The 20,656-nt window shown below is 35.0% G+C and overlaps 1 long non-coding RNA gene across 1 annotated transcript; it reads left to right on the top strand.

Moving 5' to 3' along the window:
- Positions 1-18,874: 18,874 nt before the first annotated feature.
- LOC128222613 (uncharacterized) lies at positions 18,875-20,646 on the top strand. Its single transcript, XR_008259178.1, has 3 exons — positions 18,875-19,223; positions 19,712-19,729; positions 20,359-20,646. It is a non-coding gene; the product is annotated as an uncharacterized LOC128222613 (long non-coding RNA).
- Positions 20,647-20,656: the final 10 nt, after the last annotated feature.

Here is a 20,656-nt window from a genome sequence, read left to right as displayed (position 1 = left end):
ACCAAACGAGACACAAACACTGTCACAATGCAACACACACTAACACGAGAGACAACAACTTTCACAATGCAATACACACAAACACGAGAGACAACCACTTTCACAATGCAATACACACCTAACGAGAGACAACCACTTTCACAATGCAACACACACAAACACGAGAGACAACAACTTTCACAATGCAATACACACAAACACGAGAGACAACAACTTTCACAATGCAACACACACACACACACAGGAGACAACCACTGTCACAATGCAATACACACAAACACGAGAGACAACCACTTTCACAATGCAACACACACAAACACGAGAGACAACCACTTTCACAATGCAATACACACAAACACGAGAGAAAACCACTTTCACAATGCAATACACACAAACACGAGAGACAACCACTTTCACAATACAATACACACAAACACGAGAGACAACCACTTTCACAATGCAACTCACACAAACACGAGAGACAACAACTTTCACAATGCAACACACACAAACACGAGAGAAAACCACTTTCACAATGCAATACACACAAACACGAGAGACAACCACTTTCACAATACAATACACACAAACACGAGAGACAACCACTTTCACAATGCAACTCACACAAACACGAGAGACAACCACTTTCACAATACAATACACACAAACACGAGAGACAACCACTTTCACAATGCAACTCACACAAACACGAGAGACAACCACTTTCACAATGCAATACACACAAACACGAGGGACAACCACTTTCACAATTCAATACACACCTAACGAGAGACAACCACTTTCACAATGCAAATCACACAAACACGAGAGAAAACAACTTTCACAATGCAATAAACACAAACACGAGAGACAACCACTGTCACAATTCAATACACACCTAACGAGACACAACCACTGTCACAATGCAATACACACAAACACGAGAGACAACCACTTTCACAATGCAATACACACAAACACGAGAGACAACCACTTTCAAAATGCAACACACAAACACGAAAGACAACCACTTTCACAATGCAATACACACAAACACGAGAGACAACCACTTTCACAATGCAACACACACAAACACGAGAGACAACCACTTTCACAATGCAATACACACAAACACGAGAGACAACCACTTTCACAATGCAACACACACAAACACAAGAGACAACCACTTTCACAATGCAATACACACAAACACGAGAGACAACCACTTTCACAATTCAATACACACCTAACGAGAGACAACCACTTTCGCAATGCAACACACACAAACACGAGAGACAACAACTTTCACAATGCAATACACACAAACACGAGAGACAACCACTGTCACAATTCAATACACACCTAACGAGACACAACCACTGTCACAATGCAATACACACAAACACGAGAGACAACCACTTTCACAATGCAATACACACAAACACGAGAGACAACCACTTTCACAATGCAACACACACAAACACGAGAGACAACCACTTTCACAATGCAATACACACAAACACGAGAGACAACCACTGTCACAATTCAATACACACCTAACGAGACACAACCACTGTCACAATGCAATACACACAAACACGAGAGACAACCACTTTCACAATGCAACACACACAAACACGAGAGACAACTACTTTCACAATACAACACACACAAACACGAGAGACAACCACTTTTACAATGCAACACACACACAAACACGAGAGACAACCACTTTCACAATGCAACACACACAAACACGAAAGACAACAACTGTCACAATTCAATACACACCTAACGAGACACAACCACTGTCACAATGCAATACACACAAACACGAGAGACAACAACTTTCACAATGCAACTCACACCAAACGAGACACAACCACTGTAACAATGCAATACACACAAACACGAGAGACAACCACTTTCACAATGCAATACACACAAACACGAGAGACAACCACTTTCACAATGCAACACACACAAACACGAGAGACAACCACTTTCACAATGCAACACACGCAAACACAAGAGACAACCACTTACACAATGCAATACACACACACACGAGAGACAACCACTTTCACAATGCAACACACACAAACACGAGAGACAACAACTTTCACAATGCAATACACACAAACACGAGAGACAACCACTTTCACAATGCAACACACACAAACACGAGAGACAACCTCTTGCACAATGCAATACACACAAACACGAGACACAACCACTTTCACAATGCAACTCACACAAACACGAGAGACAACCACTTTCACAATGCAATACACACAAACACGAGACACAACCACTGTCACAATGCAACACACACAAACACGAGAGACAACCAATTTCACAATGCAATACACACAAACACGAGAGAAAACCACTTTCACAATGCAATACACACAAACACGAGAGACAACCACTGTCACAATGCAATACACACAAACACGAGAGACAACCACTTTCCCAATGCAACACACACAAACACGAGAGACAACCACTGTCACAATTCAATACACACCTAACGAGACACAACCACTGTCACAATGCAATACACACAAACACGAGAGACAACCACTTTCACAATGCAATACACACAAACACGAGAGACAACCACTTTCACAATGCAACTCAAACCAAACGAGACACAACCTCTGTCACAATGCAATACACACAAACACGAGAGACAACCACTTTCACAATGCAACACACACAAACACAAGAGACAACCACTTTCACAATGCAATACACACAAACACGAGAAACAAACACTTTCACAATGCAACACACACAAACACGAGAGACAACCACTTTCACAATGCAATACACACAAACACGAGAGACAACAACTTTCACAATGCAATACACACAAACACGAGAGACAACCACTTTCACAATGCAATACACACAAACACGAGAGACAACCACTTTCACAATGCAACTCACACCAAACGAGACACAACCACTGTCACAATGCAACACACACAAACACGAGCCACAACCAATTTCACAATGCAATACACACAAACACGAGAGACAACCACTTTCACAATGCAATACACACAAACACGAGAGACAACCACTTTCACAATGCAACACACACAAACACGAGAGACAACCACTTTCACAATGCAACACACACAAACACGAGAGACAACCACTTTCACAATGCAATACACACAAACACGAGAGACAACCACTTTCACAATGCAATACACACAAACACGAGAGACAACCACTTTCACAATGCAACACACACAAACACGAGAGACAACCACTTTCACAATGCAATACACACAAACACGAGAGACAACCACTTTCTCAATGCAATACACACAAACACGAGAGATAACCACTTTCACAATGCAATACACACAAACACAAGAGATAACCACTTTCACAATGCAATACACACAAACACGAGAGACAACCACTTTCACAATGCAACACACACAAACACGAGAGACAACCACTTTCACAATGCAATACACACAAACACGAGAGACAACCACTTTCACAATTCAATACACACCTAACGAGAGACAACCACTTTCACAATGCAACACACACAAACACGAGAGACAACAACTTTCACAATGCAATACACACAAACACGAGAGACAACCACTTTCACAATTCAATACACACCTAACGAGAGACAACCACTTTCACAATGCAACACACACAAACACGAGAGACAACAACTTTCACAATGCAATACACACAAACACGAGAGACAACCACTTTCACAATGCAATACACACAAACACGAGAGACAACCACTTTCACAATGCAACACACACAAACACGAAAGACAACCACTTTCACAATGCAATACACACAAACACGAGAGACAACCATTGTCACAATTCAATACACACCTAACGAGACACAACCACTGTCAAAATGCAATACACACAAACACGAGAGACAACCACTTTCACAATGCAACACACACAAACACGAGAGACAACCAGTTTCACAATGCAACACACACAAACACGAGAGACAACCACTTTCACAATGCAACACACACAAACACGAGAGACAACCACTTTCACAATGCAACACACACAAACCCGAAAGACTACCACTGTCACAATTCAATACACACCTAACGAGACACAACCACTGTCACAATGCAATACACACAAACACGAGAGACAACCACTGTCACAATGCAACACACACCAAACGAGACACAACCACTGTCACAATGCAATACACACAAACACGAGAGACAACCACTTTCACAATGCAATACACACAAACACGAGAGACAAAAACTTTCACAATGCAACTCACACCAAACGAGACAAAACCACTGTCACAATGCAATACACACAAACACGAGAGACAACCACTTTCACAATGCAACACACACAAACACAAGAGACAACCACTTTCACAATGCAATACACACAAACACGAGAGACAACCACTTTCACAATGCAACACACACAAACACGAGAGACAACCACATTCACAATGCAATACAAACAAACACGAGAGACAACCACTTTCACAATGCAACACACACAAACACGAGAGACAACCACTTTCACAATGCAATACACACACACACGAGACACAACCACTTTCACAATGCAACTCACACAAACACGAGAGACAACCTCTTTCACAATGCAATACACACAAACACGAGACACAACCACTGTCACAATGCAACACACACAAACACGAGAGACAACCACTTTCACAATGCAACACACACAAACACGAGAGACAACCACTTTCACAATGCAACACACACAAACACAAGAGACAACCACTTTCACAATGCAATACACACAAACACGAGAGACAACCACTTTCACAATGCAATACACACAAACACGAGAGACAACCACTTTCACAATGCAATACACACAAACACAAGAGACAACCACTTTCACAATGCAAATCACACAAACACGAGAGACAACCACTTTCCCAATGCAACACACACAAACACGAGAGACAACCACTTTCACAATTCAATACACACCTAACGAGACACAACCAGTGTCACAATGCAATACACACAAACATGAGAGACAACCACTTTCACAATGCAACACACACCAAACGAGACACAACCACTGTCACAATGCAATACACACAAACACGAGAGACAACCACTTTCACAATGCAATACACACAAACACGAGAGACAACCACTTTCACAATGCAACTCACACCAAACGAGACACAACCACTTTCACAATGCAATACACACAAACACGAGAGACAACCACTTTCACAATGCAACACACACAAACACAAGAGACAACCACTTTCACAATGCAATACACACAAACACGAGAGACAACCACTTTTACAATGCAATACACACAAACACGAGAGACAACCACTTTCACAATGCAATACACACAAACACAAGACACAACCACTGTCACAATGCAACACACACAAACACGAGAGACAACCACTTTCACAATGCAATATACACAAACACGAGAGACAACAACTTTCACAATGCAATACACACAAACACGAGAGACAACCACTTTCACAATGCAATACACACAAACACGAGAGACAACCACTTTCACAATGCAATACACACAAACACGAGAGACAACCACTTTCACAATGCAATACACACAAACACGAGAGACAACCACTTTCACAATTCAATACACACAAACACGAGAGACAACCACTTTCACAATGCAACACACACAAACACGAGAGACAACCACTTTCACAATGCAATACACACAAACACGAGAGACAACCACTGTCACAATGCAATACACACCTAACGAGAGAAACTCACTGTCATAATACAAACCACACCAAACGAGAAACACATTGTACTTCTCATATAACATTGTAAATGCTCATTGAAAAAATGGTTCGATTTTAGATATTATGGCATATTTTGGCATATTTTGTATTAATTGTATTCATTGTTTTACGTTTGCTTCTCTCGGCCTTTGTTATTTTATTGCTATTAACAGGGTTCATAATTGCATATTTGACATGCTTGTTTTCAATACATTCGTTGCCTTCTTTTTGCATAATACATATTTAAAACCAGCACATATGCATATAATACCAGTCAATATTTTCAAGGTATTTCAAATATAATCGTATATCAATACGCACACATTCTTCGAGCACAATATCAAAGGATCTATTGATTTTGAAATAAATATATCTTTGCAGCGAATGTTTTTTTATTATCTCTTGCATGCATCCATTTCAATGACGACCTATTATTTTGTCTTATTTTTATATATAAGAATATGATAACATAATACATTAATTTTAAAAATACTACGTGGTGTTTGGTATTTGTCAACAGCTTTTTCATTTAATGTGCTTTTGATCATGATATTTAATATTTATTGATTGTTAAAAAACGGGATGGATTCGCTAGAAAAACAGAAACATGTAGTGATAATTTTAACATTTTCCTACCTGATAGGTTTGAGTAGACTTTCCCTATTTTATAGTCTGAAGACATATAATTCATTGAGGAAATATAAAACCTAAAATGTCGTTTGAAATCTAATGAATAAGTGCCTTACATAAATACCGACGCCAGACCACTCGAACTCTTATACATTGACTTTATCGGTGGAGGCATACATTATGTTGTTATCTTAGGAATTTCATGTATAGTTTGTAGTGTGGATTTACTATGAACTGATTAATTTGTAATTGTCGATTATATTTATAAACCTACATAGAGTCATTCGAAACAATATTGGCATATGATTATGATGATTCTCATAATATCTTTTTCAGTTCCACCTTTGGATCGTAAGTATAAATATATAGTTTTACAAAATATACAGAAGGTATTTGTTTCATTAAAGATATATATGCTTAAGCTTCTTTCGTATGGCCCTGCGAGGTTATTACAGCGCAAAGGTTAGCAAATGTCGGTTGACCGGATGGTCTGTCGTTTGGTAGAACATTTCCCGTCCGACCGGTATGATAATTTACGATGATATTTCAGACGTGAGTTTCCATAACTTTTACCTTATACTTTTTGGGCCGATGTGGCGGTCAACATAGTTGGCAACTTTGTGATCACATTAACCTAAGAACATTCAACAACCACGACATACTAGTGTTAAGGTGTCATTGACATGCATCAAAGGTCGAGGTCGTAGGAAACAATGATATTAAAACATTGTTGACAGCATAAAACAAGAACCGATCCATTGAAGTGGTAACCAATAGTGCAGTTTAATACTTAAAAGCGATACTCTTATTCAAAATCAATACAATCACATGTAAATTAAACGTCTTGAGTAAGTGGGACTTGTCGGAGTAGGGGTTTGGTAAACGATAATTGATGATGGTTCACTATTTATTTCTATTGATTAACAGTTCAATGGTAATGCTGATATGTAGGTTTCCCGTCGGAGGATAAGCTCCTCTCGACCACCTAGGGTCCACCTCTTTCTCACAGGGTCAGGGGTGTGTTGCTAAAGACTTCTGTCTGATGTAATGTTTGTAAAAATATTGTAACTATAATAAGTATAATCAGTTGGATATTATAAAGATTTAAAGCTGTAATTTTGTTTAAAAATGTTTTGTCGAAAAGGAAGATGCCGGAAGTGAGGTAAAGCTCGTTACAAATTTGCTCACCAAAAGTTAAATGTTACATACACATAACTTAATTTGCACCCGTTACATAAGAATGCTTTAACTTCTTACTAATTTATGCAATTATGGAAACTATTAATTACTGATAACAGGATTGTTTTGGTGTATTTAATTCCTGAAAACGTAATATTATTAAGTGATTGGTGAGTGCTAAAATCTTTACTGTGCTCTTTTATCGAACTAAAACACCAAACGAGAGACAATCACTGTCACAATACAACATTCAACAAACAAGAGATTTGCAAAAATTTGCTGTTGCCTAAGGAAAGTGTTAGTAAAGTGTTGAAGATGTACACATGGGAGTTCATTTCCCGATGCACTTACTAAAATCAGAATTATTGCCCTTAAATAAGCAAATATAGTAATTTCTGAATACGTGTCGCTCAAAACTCCTCAACTATATTATATAGAGTCATGAACTTTAGTGCAGCGTTAAAAATGTGATGCAGTTGTTCACATTGGGTTACGTTTACCGCTTCGCCTTGTAAAACAAGATTATTTGTTCTTGAATAAGCAAATACATGACATTTCTGGACTTGTTGAGCTTATAACTCCAAAACTATATTATCATTAGTCATTAAACCTAAGTTGCATGTTGTAATGTTTATGACTACAGTAATATAAAATTTTACCATGTCACTGTTGTTGGCGTGACGTTGCGCGAGAATGTTGTCTTGTGTTGTGGGGTAAACCGGAGAACACTGAGAAAAAACAATGTGATCGCTAACTAAACCGATATGCGGCCAATGCCGGGAACCGAACCTAGGTCGCTTTGGGTAGCTGCTCGGTTAACCGCACAGTCGCTATACTCTCATGATGTTGGGAAAATAACACCAAAAACAGGGGAAACACAAAACATGTTATACGGTGTATATTTTTTTACCTAAGCGTAAGATCTTAATACATTTCACCGAACGAGCACCAAAGGCTATACTTCAGTGCTGTAGCCGCGAGAGAATTATTTTCATTTGGTGTTTATGATGTGAAGTTTATTGCGGTCTTACATGTTGTTCAAATGCCTGAATTCGAAGCATAATGAAAATCCGAGTTAAACTTGCATTTGATATTCGTAATAATTTCATTAAATCCGAAGAAAATGGTATCACATGATCAATTGTTTTCCTTGTGTTCATATTTTATTTTCCATTTGTTGAATTAATTGTTTTCGTATGTTTTAGGTTATACGCGTAAGTACATTTAATTTATTTTTTACAATTTCCTATATCAATAATATCAAATGATCAGATAAACTGTTGGAAGACAACTGAATAATTATACGTTTTTAAAACAGTAATGGCTTCTGTTTGCCTAAGGCACGTATGTAACCATTACAAATGTATATTATTCCAGCAATTTTTCCAATGTTGGTCGATTTTAATCGTTCAACAAATATCGCATATTCTTATAGAAACATATCAAAGTAATTAATGTTTTTTTAAAGAATGCATTAGTAGCAGATATTTCTTCATTATCTCTTTTATGCATCTATTCACGGATGTGATGTTATTTCATAATTACTCAAAATATCAGCATATGATAACATCATGCATTTCTTTGAAAAAATACTAAAATAGATTTTGTTATTTGCAAACAGCTTTTAATCGAAGAATTAATGATTGATTTATTATTTAATTACAGCAAATATTCGCTAGAAAATAACAACATGGAAATATGGTCGAACATCATGCCTCTCTACTAAATTTAAGTCATCATATATTTCTGTTTTATAGTCTGAAAACATATTTACGTGGTAGAGATATGATTGAAATGTCGTTCAAAGTCGAATACATTATTGCCTTACATATAAAATAATGACAGACAACTTTGACTTTAGACTTACACTTGTTGATATATCGGTTGGAGAAAACATTATTGTGTGTTTACTTACCAATAATATATATATCGTTTGTAGTTTTTGTGGTTTTACTATAAAAACAAATACATCGACATCGTCAATTATTTTTAAAATTATACATATAAACAATCAAACTTATGTTAACATAGGAAATGACAATGAATATGTTATGTTTAAAAGAGTATGAACACACAATGAATTGGAAGGTTTGACCATAATACAAATGTTAAATTCCAGAGAACTAGAATAAGAAAAAAAAGCTAATTATATACATTATCTTTTTTTCAGCAACCCTGTCGCCATGTATGTATTCATAAAAAGTTTAACAAAATGTACAGCAGGCACTTTTTACATTAAGTATATATTAGCTTAAGCTTCTTTCGTACGGCCTTGCAAAGTAATAACATCCCAAGGTTTGCAAACATCGGTTGATCGGACGGTTAGTCGATTGGTAGAACATTTCCCGTCCGACCGGTATGATATTTGACGACTATATTTCAGTATTGAGTTGTAGTTAACGGTAATTGACCCCAATACTTTTTGGGGTCTAAACTTGCAAACTATGTTGACTGTCACCTAGGCCCAAAATGTATATGATCAAATACAGTCAACGCCATTTCACTTCTAAGATATTATCGTCAACTATCATACCGGTCAGACGGGAAATTTTCTAGCAACCGACCAACCGATATATGAATATGATAGATTAATATATTATTTATTTAAAATGCTCTTTGCATACTACATATTTAAAACCATTACAAATGTACATAATTCTAGCAATCTTATCGTTTATCAACAATCACACATTCTTTTAGCAACATATCAAAGTAACTATTGTTTTCTTAAAACAAGTATAGTAGCGGATGTTTTCTCTTGTATGCAATTATTCAAGGATGAGCTGTTATTTAATATTCTCTCTAAATATCAGCATACGATAACATCATGCATTTCTTAAAAAAATAATAGAACAATTTTTGATATTTGCAAACAGCTTTTAATCGAAGAATTAATGATTGATTTATTCTTTAATAACAGCAAATATTCGCTAGAAAATAACAACATGGACATATGGTCGAACATCATGCCTATCTCCTAAATTTAAGTCATCATATGATTCTGTTTTATAGTTTGAAGACATAGGATCATGGTAGAGATATAATAATTTAAATGTCGTTCAAAGTCGAATGCATTATTGCCTTACATAAATAGTAATGGTAGACAACTCTGACTTTAGACTTACACTTGTTGATATATCGGTTGGAGAATATATTATTGTGGGTTTACTTACCAATAGTATGTTTTGTTTGTAGTTTTTGTGGTTTACCTATAAAACAAATACATCGACATCGTCAATTATTTTCAAAATGATACAAATACACATTAATGAAATGACAATAAATATGTTATGTTTAAAAGAGTGTGAACACACAATTTATTAGATGGTTTAACCTTAAAAAATGTTACATTCGAAAGAACAAAAGTAAGAAAAAATGCTTATTATATTTTTTTATATTTTTCAGTTCAAATGTGGCCTAGTAAGTATTAATAATATGCTTTACAAAAAGTACAGCAGGCACTTTGTACATTAAATATATATTAGCTTAAGTTTCTTTCGTATAGCCCGGCGACATAATCATAGCACAAAGGTTTGCAAATGTCGGTTGATCGGATGGTCGGTCGGTTTGTAGAACATTTCCCGTCCGACCGGTATGGTATTTGACGATGATATTTGCATTAATATATTATTTATATGAAATGCACTTTAATAAATTCTCTTGATTTTGTTTGGCATTTTGAGATTCAGCTGAATAGCAGTAAATGTTATATAATATAAACAAGGTGAAATAAAATTTCGGTTTAATAATATGTTTATATACCACGCAAACAAATTCAGCCAATAAAACCTGCTGCTGGTTGAATATTGCATTATTTGTAATAGTGGGTAAAATTAATGAAATTAAGAATATTATCCATTAAATAATAATATATTTTTTATTTTTTTTATACAGCGGCAACCGGTAATTAAACTTGCATTATATATTTTGAAGTTATATTGCCTTTAACACAGCACACTTTGAAAAAGAAATGAACAAAAAATGTTTTGATTATATAACATTCACTCTTATATTTTGCTAGGTTATATTTGTTTAAAGAAGCACTATCCGTTACATTTTCTATTTTCTACCATTTTCCGCTGCAAAACTATATAATATATATGAACTTCATATAACCTTTTAATAAAAAATAACCTTGTATGGAATAAACAATTATAAGAACTAAGATATAACAGTTCAAGTAACATTTACTATAACAACACAACAAACTCAAAACAGAGACATGCACAGTCCCAATACAACAATCACGAAACAACTACAACTAACACCAAACAAGATACACTCACAGTCACAAAACAACATACACCAAACGAGAGACAAACACTGTCATAATACAACCAACACAAAACGAGAGACAACCACAGTCACATTACAAATAACAACAAATGAGAGACAACCACAGTCACAATGAATCACACACTAAACGAGAGACAACCACTGTCACAATGCAACACACATAAAACGAGAGAATACCACTGTCACAATGCATCACACACAAAACGAAAGACAACCACTGTCACAATGCAACACACACAAAACGAGAGACAACCACAGTCACAATGCAACACACACAAAATGAGAGACAACCACAGTCACAATGCAACAGACACCAAACGAGACACAACCACTCTCACAATGCATCACATACAAAACGAGAGAAAACCACTGTCACAATGCAACACACACCAAACGAGAGACAACAACTGCCGAAATTTAACACACACTAAACGAGAGATAACCACAGTCACAATGCAATACACACAAAACGAGAGACAACCACTGTCACAATGCAATACACACAACACGAGAGACAACCACAGTCACAATGCAACACACACCAAACGAGAAACAACCACAGTTACAATGCAGCACACACAAAACGAGAGACAACCACTGTAACAATGCAACACACACAAAACGAGAGACAACCAAACCCACAATGCAACACACATCAAACGAGAGACAACCTCAATTACTATGCAACGGACACAAAACGAGACACAACCACAGTCACAATGCAACACACTAAACGTGAGACAACCACAGTCACAATGTAACACACATCAAACGAGAGACAACCACAGTCACAATGCAACACACACTAAACGAGAGACAACCAAAGTCACAATGCAACACACACTTAAAGAGAGACAACCACAGTCACAATGCAACACACACTAAACGAGAGACAACCACTGTCACAATGAAACACACACTAAAAAGGAAGACAACCACAGTCACAATGCAACACTCACCAAAAGAGAGACAACCACAATCGCAATGCAACAAATACAATACGAGAGACACTTACAGTCACAATGCAACATACACCAAATGAGAGACAACCACAGTCAGAATGCATCACACACCAAACGAGAGACAACCACAGTAACAATGCATCACACACTAAAGGAGAGACGACCACAGTCACAATGCAACACTCACCAAAAGAGAGACAACCACAACCACAATGCAACAAAAACAAAACGAGAGACACTTACAGTCACAATGCAACATACATCTAATTTTCTATTGTTTTCTTAAAACAAGTATACATTAGAATGGATGTTTTCTCATTATCTCTTGTATGCAATTATTCAAGGATGAGCTGTTATTTAATATTCTCTTTTAATATCAGCAAACGATAACATCGTGCATTTCTTTGAAAAATAATAGAACAATTTTTGATATTTGCAAACAGCTTTTAATCGAAGAATTTATGGTTGATTTATTCTTTAATAACAACAAATGTTCGCTAGAAAATAACAACATGGAAATATGGTCGAACATCATGCCTATCTCCTAAACTTAAGTCATCAAATATTTCTGTTTTATAGTCTGAAAACATATTTTCGTGGTAGAGATATAATAATTAAAATGTCATTCAAAATCAAATGCATCATTGCCTTACATAAATAATAATTGCAGACAACTCTGACTTTACACTAAGACTTGTTGATGTATCGGTTGGAGAATACATTAGTGGGTGTTTACTTACTGTTAATATGTATCGTTTGTAGTTTTTGTGGTTAAACTATAAAACAAATACATCGACATCGTCAATTATTTTTAAAATGATACATAGACACATTGAAATTAATGTTAACATATGAAATGACAATGAATATGTTATGTTTAAAAGAGTGTGAACACACGATGAATTAAAAGGGTTGACCTTAAAAAAATGTTACATTCCAGAGTACAAGAATAAGACAAAAAATGCTTATTATATTCATTATCTTTTTCAGCTCAATTTCGGCCTAGTAAGTATTGAAAAAAATGTTTTACAAAAAGTACAGCAGGCACTTTGTACATTAAATATATATTAACTTAAGTTTCTTTTGTATGGCCCTGCGACATAATCATAGCACAAAGGTTTGCAAATGTCGGTTGATCGGATGGTCGGTCGGTTTGTAGAACATTTCCCGTCCGACCGGTATGATATTTGACGATACTATTAGCATTAATATATTATTTATATGAAATGCACTTTAATAAATTCGCTTGATTTTGTTTGACATTTTGAGATTAAGCTGAATAGCAGTAAATGTTATATAGTATATACAAGGTGTATTACACTTTTCGGTTTAATAATCTGTTCATAGACCTCGCAGACAAATTCAGCCAATAAAGCCTGCTGCTGATTGAATATTGCATTATTTGTAATAGTGGGTAAAACTAATGAAATTAAGAATATAATCCAAAAAGTAATAATTATGTTTTTATTTCTTATACAGCGGCAACTGGTAAGTAAACTTGCATTATATATTTTGAAGTAATATTTCCTTCAACATAGCGCACTTTTAAAAAGGAACGAAAAAAATGTTTTGATTATATAACATTCACTCTTATATATTGCTAGGTTATATTTGTATAAAAGAAGCACTATCCGTTACATTTTCTATTTTCTACCATTTACCGCTGCAAAACTATATAAACTATATGAACTTCATATAACCTTTTAATAAAAAAACTTGTCTGGAGTAAACAATTATAAGAACTAAGATATAACAGTTGAAGTAACCTTTACTGTCACAACAAAACCAACTCAAAACAGAGACATGCACAGTCTCAATACAACAATCACGAAACAACTACAACTAACACCAAACGAGAAACACTCACAGTCACAAAACAACATACACTAAACGAGAGAAACACACTATCACAATACAACCAACACCAAATGAGAGACAACCACAGTCACAATGCATTAAACACTAAACGAGAGACAGCAACTGTCACAATGCAACACGCACAGAACGAAAATACAATCACTGTCACAATGCAACACGCACCGAACTAAAGACAATTATAGTCACAATGCATCACACACCAAACAATAGACAACCACATCCACTATGCAACACACACCAAACAAGAGAAAACCACATCCATTATGTAACAGACACCAAACAAGATACAACCATATACACAATGCAACACACACCAAACGAGAGACAACAACAGTCACAATGCAACGCACACTATCCGAGAGACGAACACAGTCACAATACATCACACACCAAACGAGAGACAACCACAATCATAATGCAATACACATCAAACAATAGACAACCACATCCACAATGCAACACACACCAAACGAGAGCCAACCACAGTCACAATGCAACACACACCAAACAAGAGACAACCACATCCACAATGCAACACACCACACCAAACGAGAGACAACTACATTCACAATGCATCACACACCAAACGAGAGACACTCACAGTCGCAATTCAACACACACCAAACGAGAGACAACCACAGTCACAATGCAACACACATCAAACGAGTGACATTCACAGTCACAATACAACACACATCAAACGAGAGACATTCACAGTCACAATGCAACACACACCAAACGAGAGACAACCACAGTCACAATGCAACACACACCAAACGAGAGACAACCACAGTCACAATGCAACACACATCAAACGAGTGACATTCACAGTCACAATACAACACACATCAAACGAGAGACATTCACAGTCACAATGCAACGCACACTATCCGAGAGACGAACACAGTCACAATACATCACACACCAAAAGAGAGACAACCACAATCATACTGCAATACACATCAAACAAGAGACAACCACATCCACAATGCAACACACCACACCAAACGAGAGACAACCACAGTCGCAATTCAACACACACCAAACGAGAGACAACCACAGTCACAATTCAACACACATCAAACGAGTGACATTCACAGTCACAATACAACACACATCAAACGAGAGACAACAAGTCACAACACATCACACACTAAATGCAACGCAAATGTATCGTATAATCAATAGGCACACATTCTAAGAGCAAGATATTAAAGGATCTATTGATCTTAAAATAAATATATTTTTGTAGCGGATAATTTGTTATCTCATGCATCATCATTTTCAAAGACGAACCATTTTTATCTTCTTTTTACATATATGAATACGATAACATAATGCAATAATTTGAAAAATACTACGAAGGTATTTTGGCATTTGCAAACAGTAACACATGTTGTTGTTTTTTTTTATTTTAAATGCTATTGATCATATTATTTTAGATTTATTGAATATTTAAAAACAAGATGTTTTCGCTAGAAAAACATCAACAACAACATGTAGAGATGATTTAACATTTTGCCTACCTGATAGGTTTAACTAACTTTTCCCTATTTTATAGAATGAAGACTTATAATTCATTGAAGAAATATATTATTTGTCTTTTGAAGTCTAATGAACTAGTGCCTTACATAAATATCGACGCCAGGCCACTAGAACTTTTAGAAATTGACTGTGGATTCAACGGTGGGGGTATACATTATGTTGTTACCTAAGGGATTTCAGGGATAGGTTGTGGTGTTGATTTACTATAAAATGATTAATTCGTAATTGTCAATTATATTTATAAACGTACATAGAGTCATTCGAGACAATTTCACTTGATTATTATGATTATATTGATCTATATTATATCTTTTACAGTTACACCTTTGTCTTGTAAGTATAAATATAAAGTTTTACAAATGAACACAGCAGGTATTTTTAACATTATATCTATTAACTTAAGCTTCTTTCGTATTGTCCTGCGAAGTAATTACAGCGCAAAGGATTGCAAATTTCGGTTAACAGGATTTTATTGATGTATTTTATTCCTGAAAACGCAATATTATTATGTGATTGATGAGTTCTAAAAGATTAACTGTGATCGACTATTGTCTTATAAGGTAGAAATACCGTGTTTTCTGCACCTTTCTTTAAAATTATATCCTCCTCCTTGTATCCTTCATACGATCCATTGTCTTCGACATTAATTAATCCTTTCTGGTTGAACATTAATCATTACAGAAAAAAAAATACTTATTTAGTTATTATATTATCCGGATTACATTTACGGGCATTATGGCTCATACTGTCGTTTAAATATTTATACCAATAAAATACCATTTTCCATTATTTTGTATTTCTTTTACCATCGACAAATTAATTTAAACAGAAGGTTTTATGTAATTATGTTTGATTTATGTTGTTATTTAGAAAATGTGTCTGTAAAGTTAGCTACGCATCATGCAAATGTCAGGTAATTCTGTGTATTTCATTTGTTATGCATATCTCAGAACAAATAATCTCACTTTAAACGAAAAATACCCATTATTGCAAACTATCATTACATTTGGCTTGTTTTGTTTTAGATTCGTCTGCCCGTAAGTAAACAATTTTTCCTACATAAGTGTTAAATTCGAACATTTTGTTAAAAAAAGATACTGACACAAAACTAAGATATATATCAAATTTTTGTTTTGTCTGGTATTTAAAGTAGAAAACAATATAAATGTAAAGTTCTTTAGCCAAGACGTTCATATGTTAATGTGTAATTTTAGCTTAAGGTTGTGAGTGGTTATAGTTGCAGAGAAATAATAACATTATATACTTTTTTTTTTTTTTATAAACGTTACATTTGTTGACATATGCCAATTGACTTCACTCTTGTTGTTTTTTTTTCTTTACATTTTGTTTTGACTGGCAATGAAAACGAACCACTAATTGATTCAATGTACATTTTAACATAACTCGAGCCTCGTTTGGTTAGAAACAAGTGAAAATGGAGAACTCTAATCGGAGACAATTCCCAAATGCTTATATCAGTGTGTCTTATTACCCATTTAGGTATGCCGGAATCGGCTTGAAATACGCTTTCCGAGGTTCAGTTTGCCATATTCTATACACAAAAAATTGCAATTAACGACAATAATAAAAATAGCTTTAGAAAATCAGGCACCTATAGCTAATACAGAATAAATTATCAGTTTCCCTTTTTATGGATAGCCTCCAAAACGGCCTGTACTATATTTATACTTATATTAATGTTATAATCAGGAAATTTCCTTTTCATCGCTGACCACATCGAACTAATTGTTGGGTAAAATATGATCTGCATATAAAGGTTAAAAAAGAAACCACATTTCAAGAAAATTAAAACAAACCTACTAACAATTCTACTGTCTACTACAATATAATTTTACCAAACAAAAAACAAACATTGTCACAATACAACAAACACCAAACGAAAGACACTCACTATCACACTAAAATACATACAAACAAGAGGCATTAACTGTGGGTTAAGTAGATCAGATATTATGGCACATTTTGTATTAATTCTATTCATTGTTTTACGTTTTACGTTTGCTTCTCTCGTCCATTTTAAGACAATATTCCTATGAACAGAGTTCATAATTTCATGTTTGACAAATGGGCTAAAGTTTTCAATATATCCATTGCCTTCATTCTGCATAAGACATATTTAAAACCATTGCAAATGCATATAACGCCATTTAATTGTTTCAAGGGATTTGAAATACAATCATATATCAACAATCACAGATTATTATAGCATTATAAGACAAGATCTATTAATTTTAAAATAAATTCCTGTAGCAACTATGTTTTTCAGTATCTCTTGCGCGCATCTATTTCAAGGACGAGCTTTTATTTCATCTTCTTTTAACATATAGGCATACGATAACATTATGCATTAATTTGAAAAAAATCTAGGTAATCGCTTTGATATTTGCAAACAGCTACACATATTTTGTTATTGTATGTGGTTTTGATTAAGGTATTTACGATATATTTATTCTTTAGAAAAAATGCATGAACTTATGGTTTAATATCATGCCTATTTGATAGGGTTAAATCAATTTTCCTATTTTATTGTTTGAAAACGTATGTTTCGCGGTAGAGATACAATCTTTGAAATGTCGTTTAAAGTATAATGAATAAGTGCCTTACATAAATACCGATGACATTTCATTTTCACTCTTAGACTTAGATTGTTGAATGTATCGGTGGGGCATACATTATGGGGTTATAGTTAACAATTTCATGTATTATTTGTTGTGAGTGTAACCTACAGTCTTTTAAAATAATTTTGCCATATGATTTGCGAAAAAGTTTAACACAATGGTTTTGAGAGTTTGACCTTAGAATTAATGTTACATTCCGAAATTCTAGTGTAAGAAAAGAGCAAGACTTGCTCATTATATTGATTATCTATTTCAGCTCCAAAACTGTCTTGTAAGTATTGATATAAAGATTTACAATTTTGTTTGTATTCAATATGTATTAGCTTAAGTTTCTTTCGTATGACCCTGCGAAGTAATTACAACACGTACGTTTGCAAAAGTCGGTTGAACGAATGGAACATGCTCCGATTTATCCGACACTTCCCAATCATTACGTAATAAACAAGAAAAAATGTTTTTCATTGATTGGTCGATTTAATTGTTAAGTAAAATCGGTTCTGTATATCAGTTTGAAAGAGTAAACACATTTCTAGAGAATTAGAGATTGCAGCTTTATTACCGGCCAGATTGAACTTATATGCCATAATATAAGATGTTTCTTTTATTTGTTATACAGCACAGCTCCGTTGGTATAATTGTTCACTGTATTTTGATGAAACATTACATTCAACATGCATGGATGAAACAAATACAAATATGTTTACAGTGCTAATAATTATCCTCTATATCATTTTTAATTGTGCTTTGATTTCTTTACAGCTTCTATCGAAAGCAAAGGTATGTTTGATTTTAAATAGGCACTGTCTAGTGTTTAAGTAATACACGTTAGGTCAATGTAAAAGCACTACCCATATTACTATGTGTTGTGACGGCTATCACGATATATAGTGGTATGTTACCTCCACCGACAGTGTCTAATGTAGTCGCACTGAAGCCAGATAGAAAGCGGTTTTAGGAACGCCAACCAGTTTTAAAGTAGGCTTTTACCCTGCTTTGGAGTGAATGAAGCATGCATGATAGTTAAAGGATGTGGTTTACGTGTATAAATGGATAGTGAACACTAAAATTGCATTGCATGTACCCGCAACCGAAAACTTACGTTCGGCTGTATCACGATTGTAACGGTCTTATCTTGCTACATGAATCTGTATTAAACACAACCTTATTATGTGTATAGTTTGTGCTTTTAAAGGGTCACCCTTCCGGAATGCAATATGATAATTTGATAGATCTGGGTAGAGCTGGTAAATATTTCTTTCAAGAGTATACAGCTAGCTTAAATGGAGTTACTTCCCTTCTTGAACGTGGGAGACGTTACTGCATAGGCGTTTCTTTTATATAAATACAACCATTATAGGTGCTTAACTTTCGTAGTTCAAAAGCGCGTTATGTTTTATTTCATCTAGATAAAACTTTGGGAACTATCCTACGGAGTAAGTTTCCCGAAACATGGATATGGGAAAAACACACAGTCGGGCGAGTTCCTTCGTTTAAATAGCTTGACTTTTATTTTGCGAACGTACTGTACTATATGTTTCTATTTCTTTTTATTCCTAAATAAATGCAATATGATTTGAAGAATATTTAATGTTTCTAGGCGAGAACACAGTATCATCGGGCATTTTAAGCATCGAATTGGTCTGTCATAGATATTCGATCACTTTTTTTAATGAAATCACCCGCTTTATGTTCGAAGTAAGACAA

Source organism: Mya arenaria, chromosome 16 (assembly GCF_026914265.1).
Source record: "Mya arenaria isolate MELC-2E11 chromosome 16, ASM2691426v1".
NCBI classification, from domain to species: Eukaryota; Metazoa; Mollusca; class Bivalvia; order Myida; family Myidae; genus Mya; species Mya arenaria.
The sequence above is the reverse complement of the archived record's forward strand: the minus strand, read 5'-3'. Positions and strand labels throughout refer to the sequence as shown.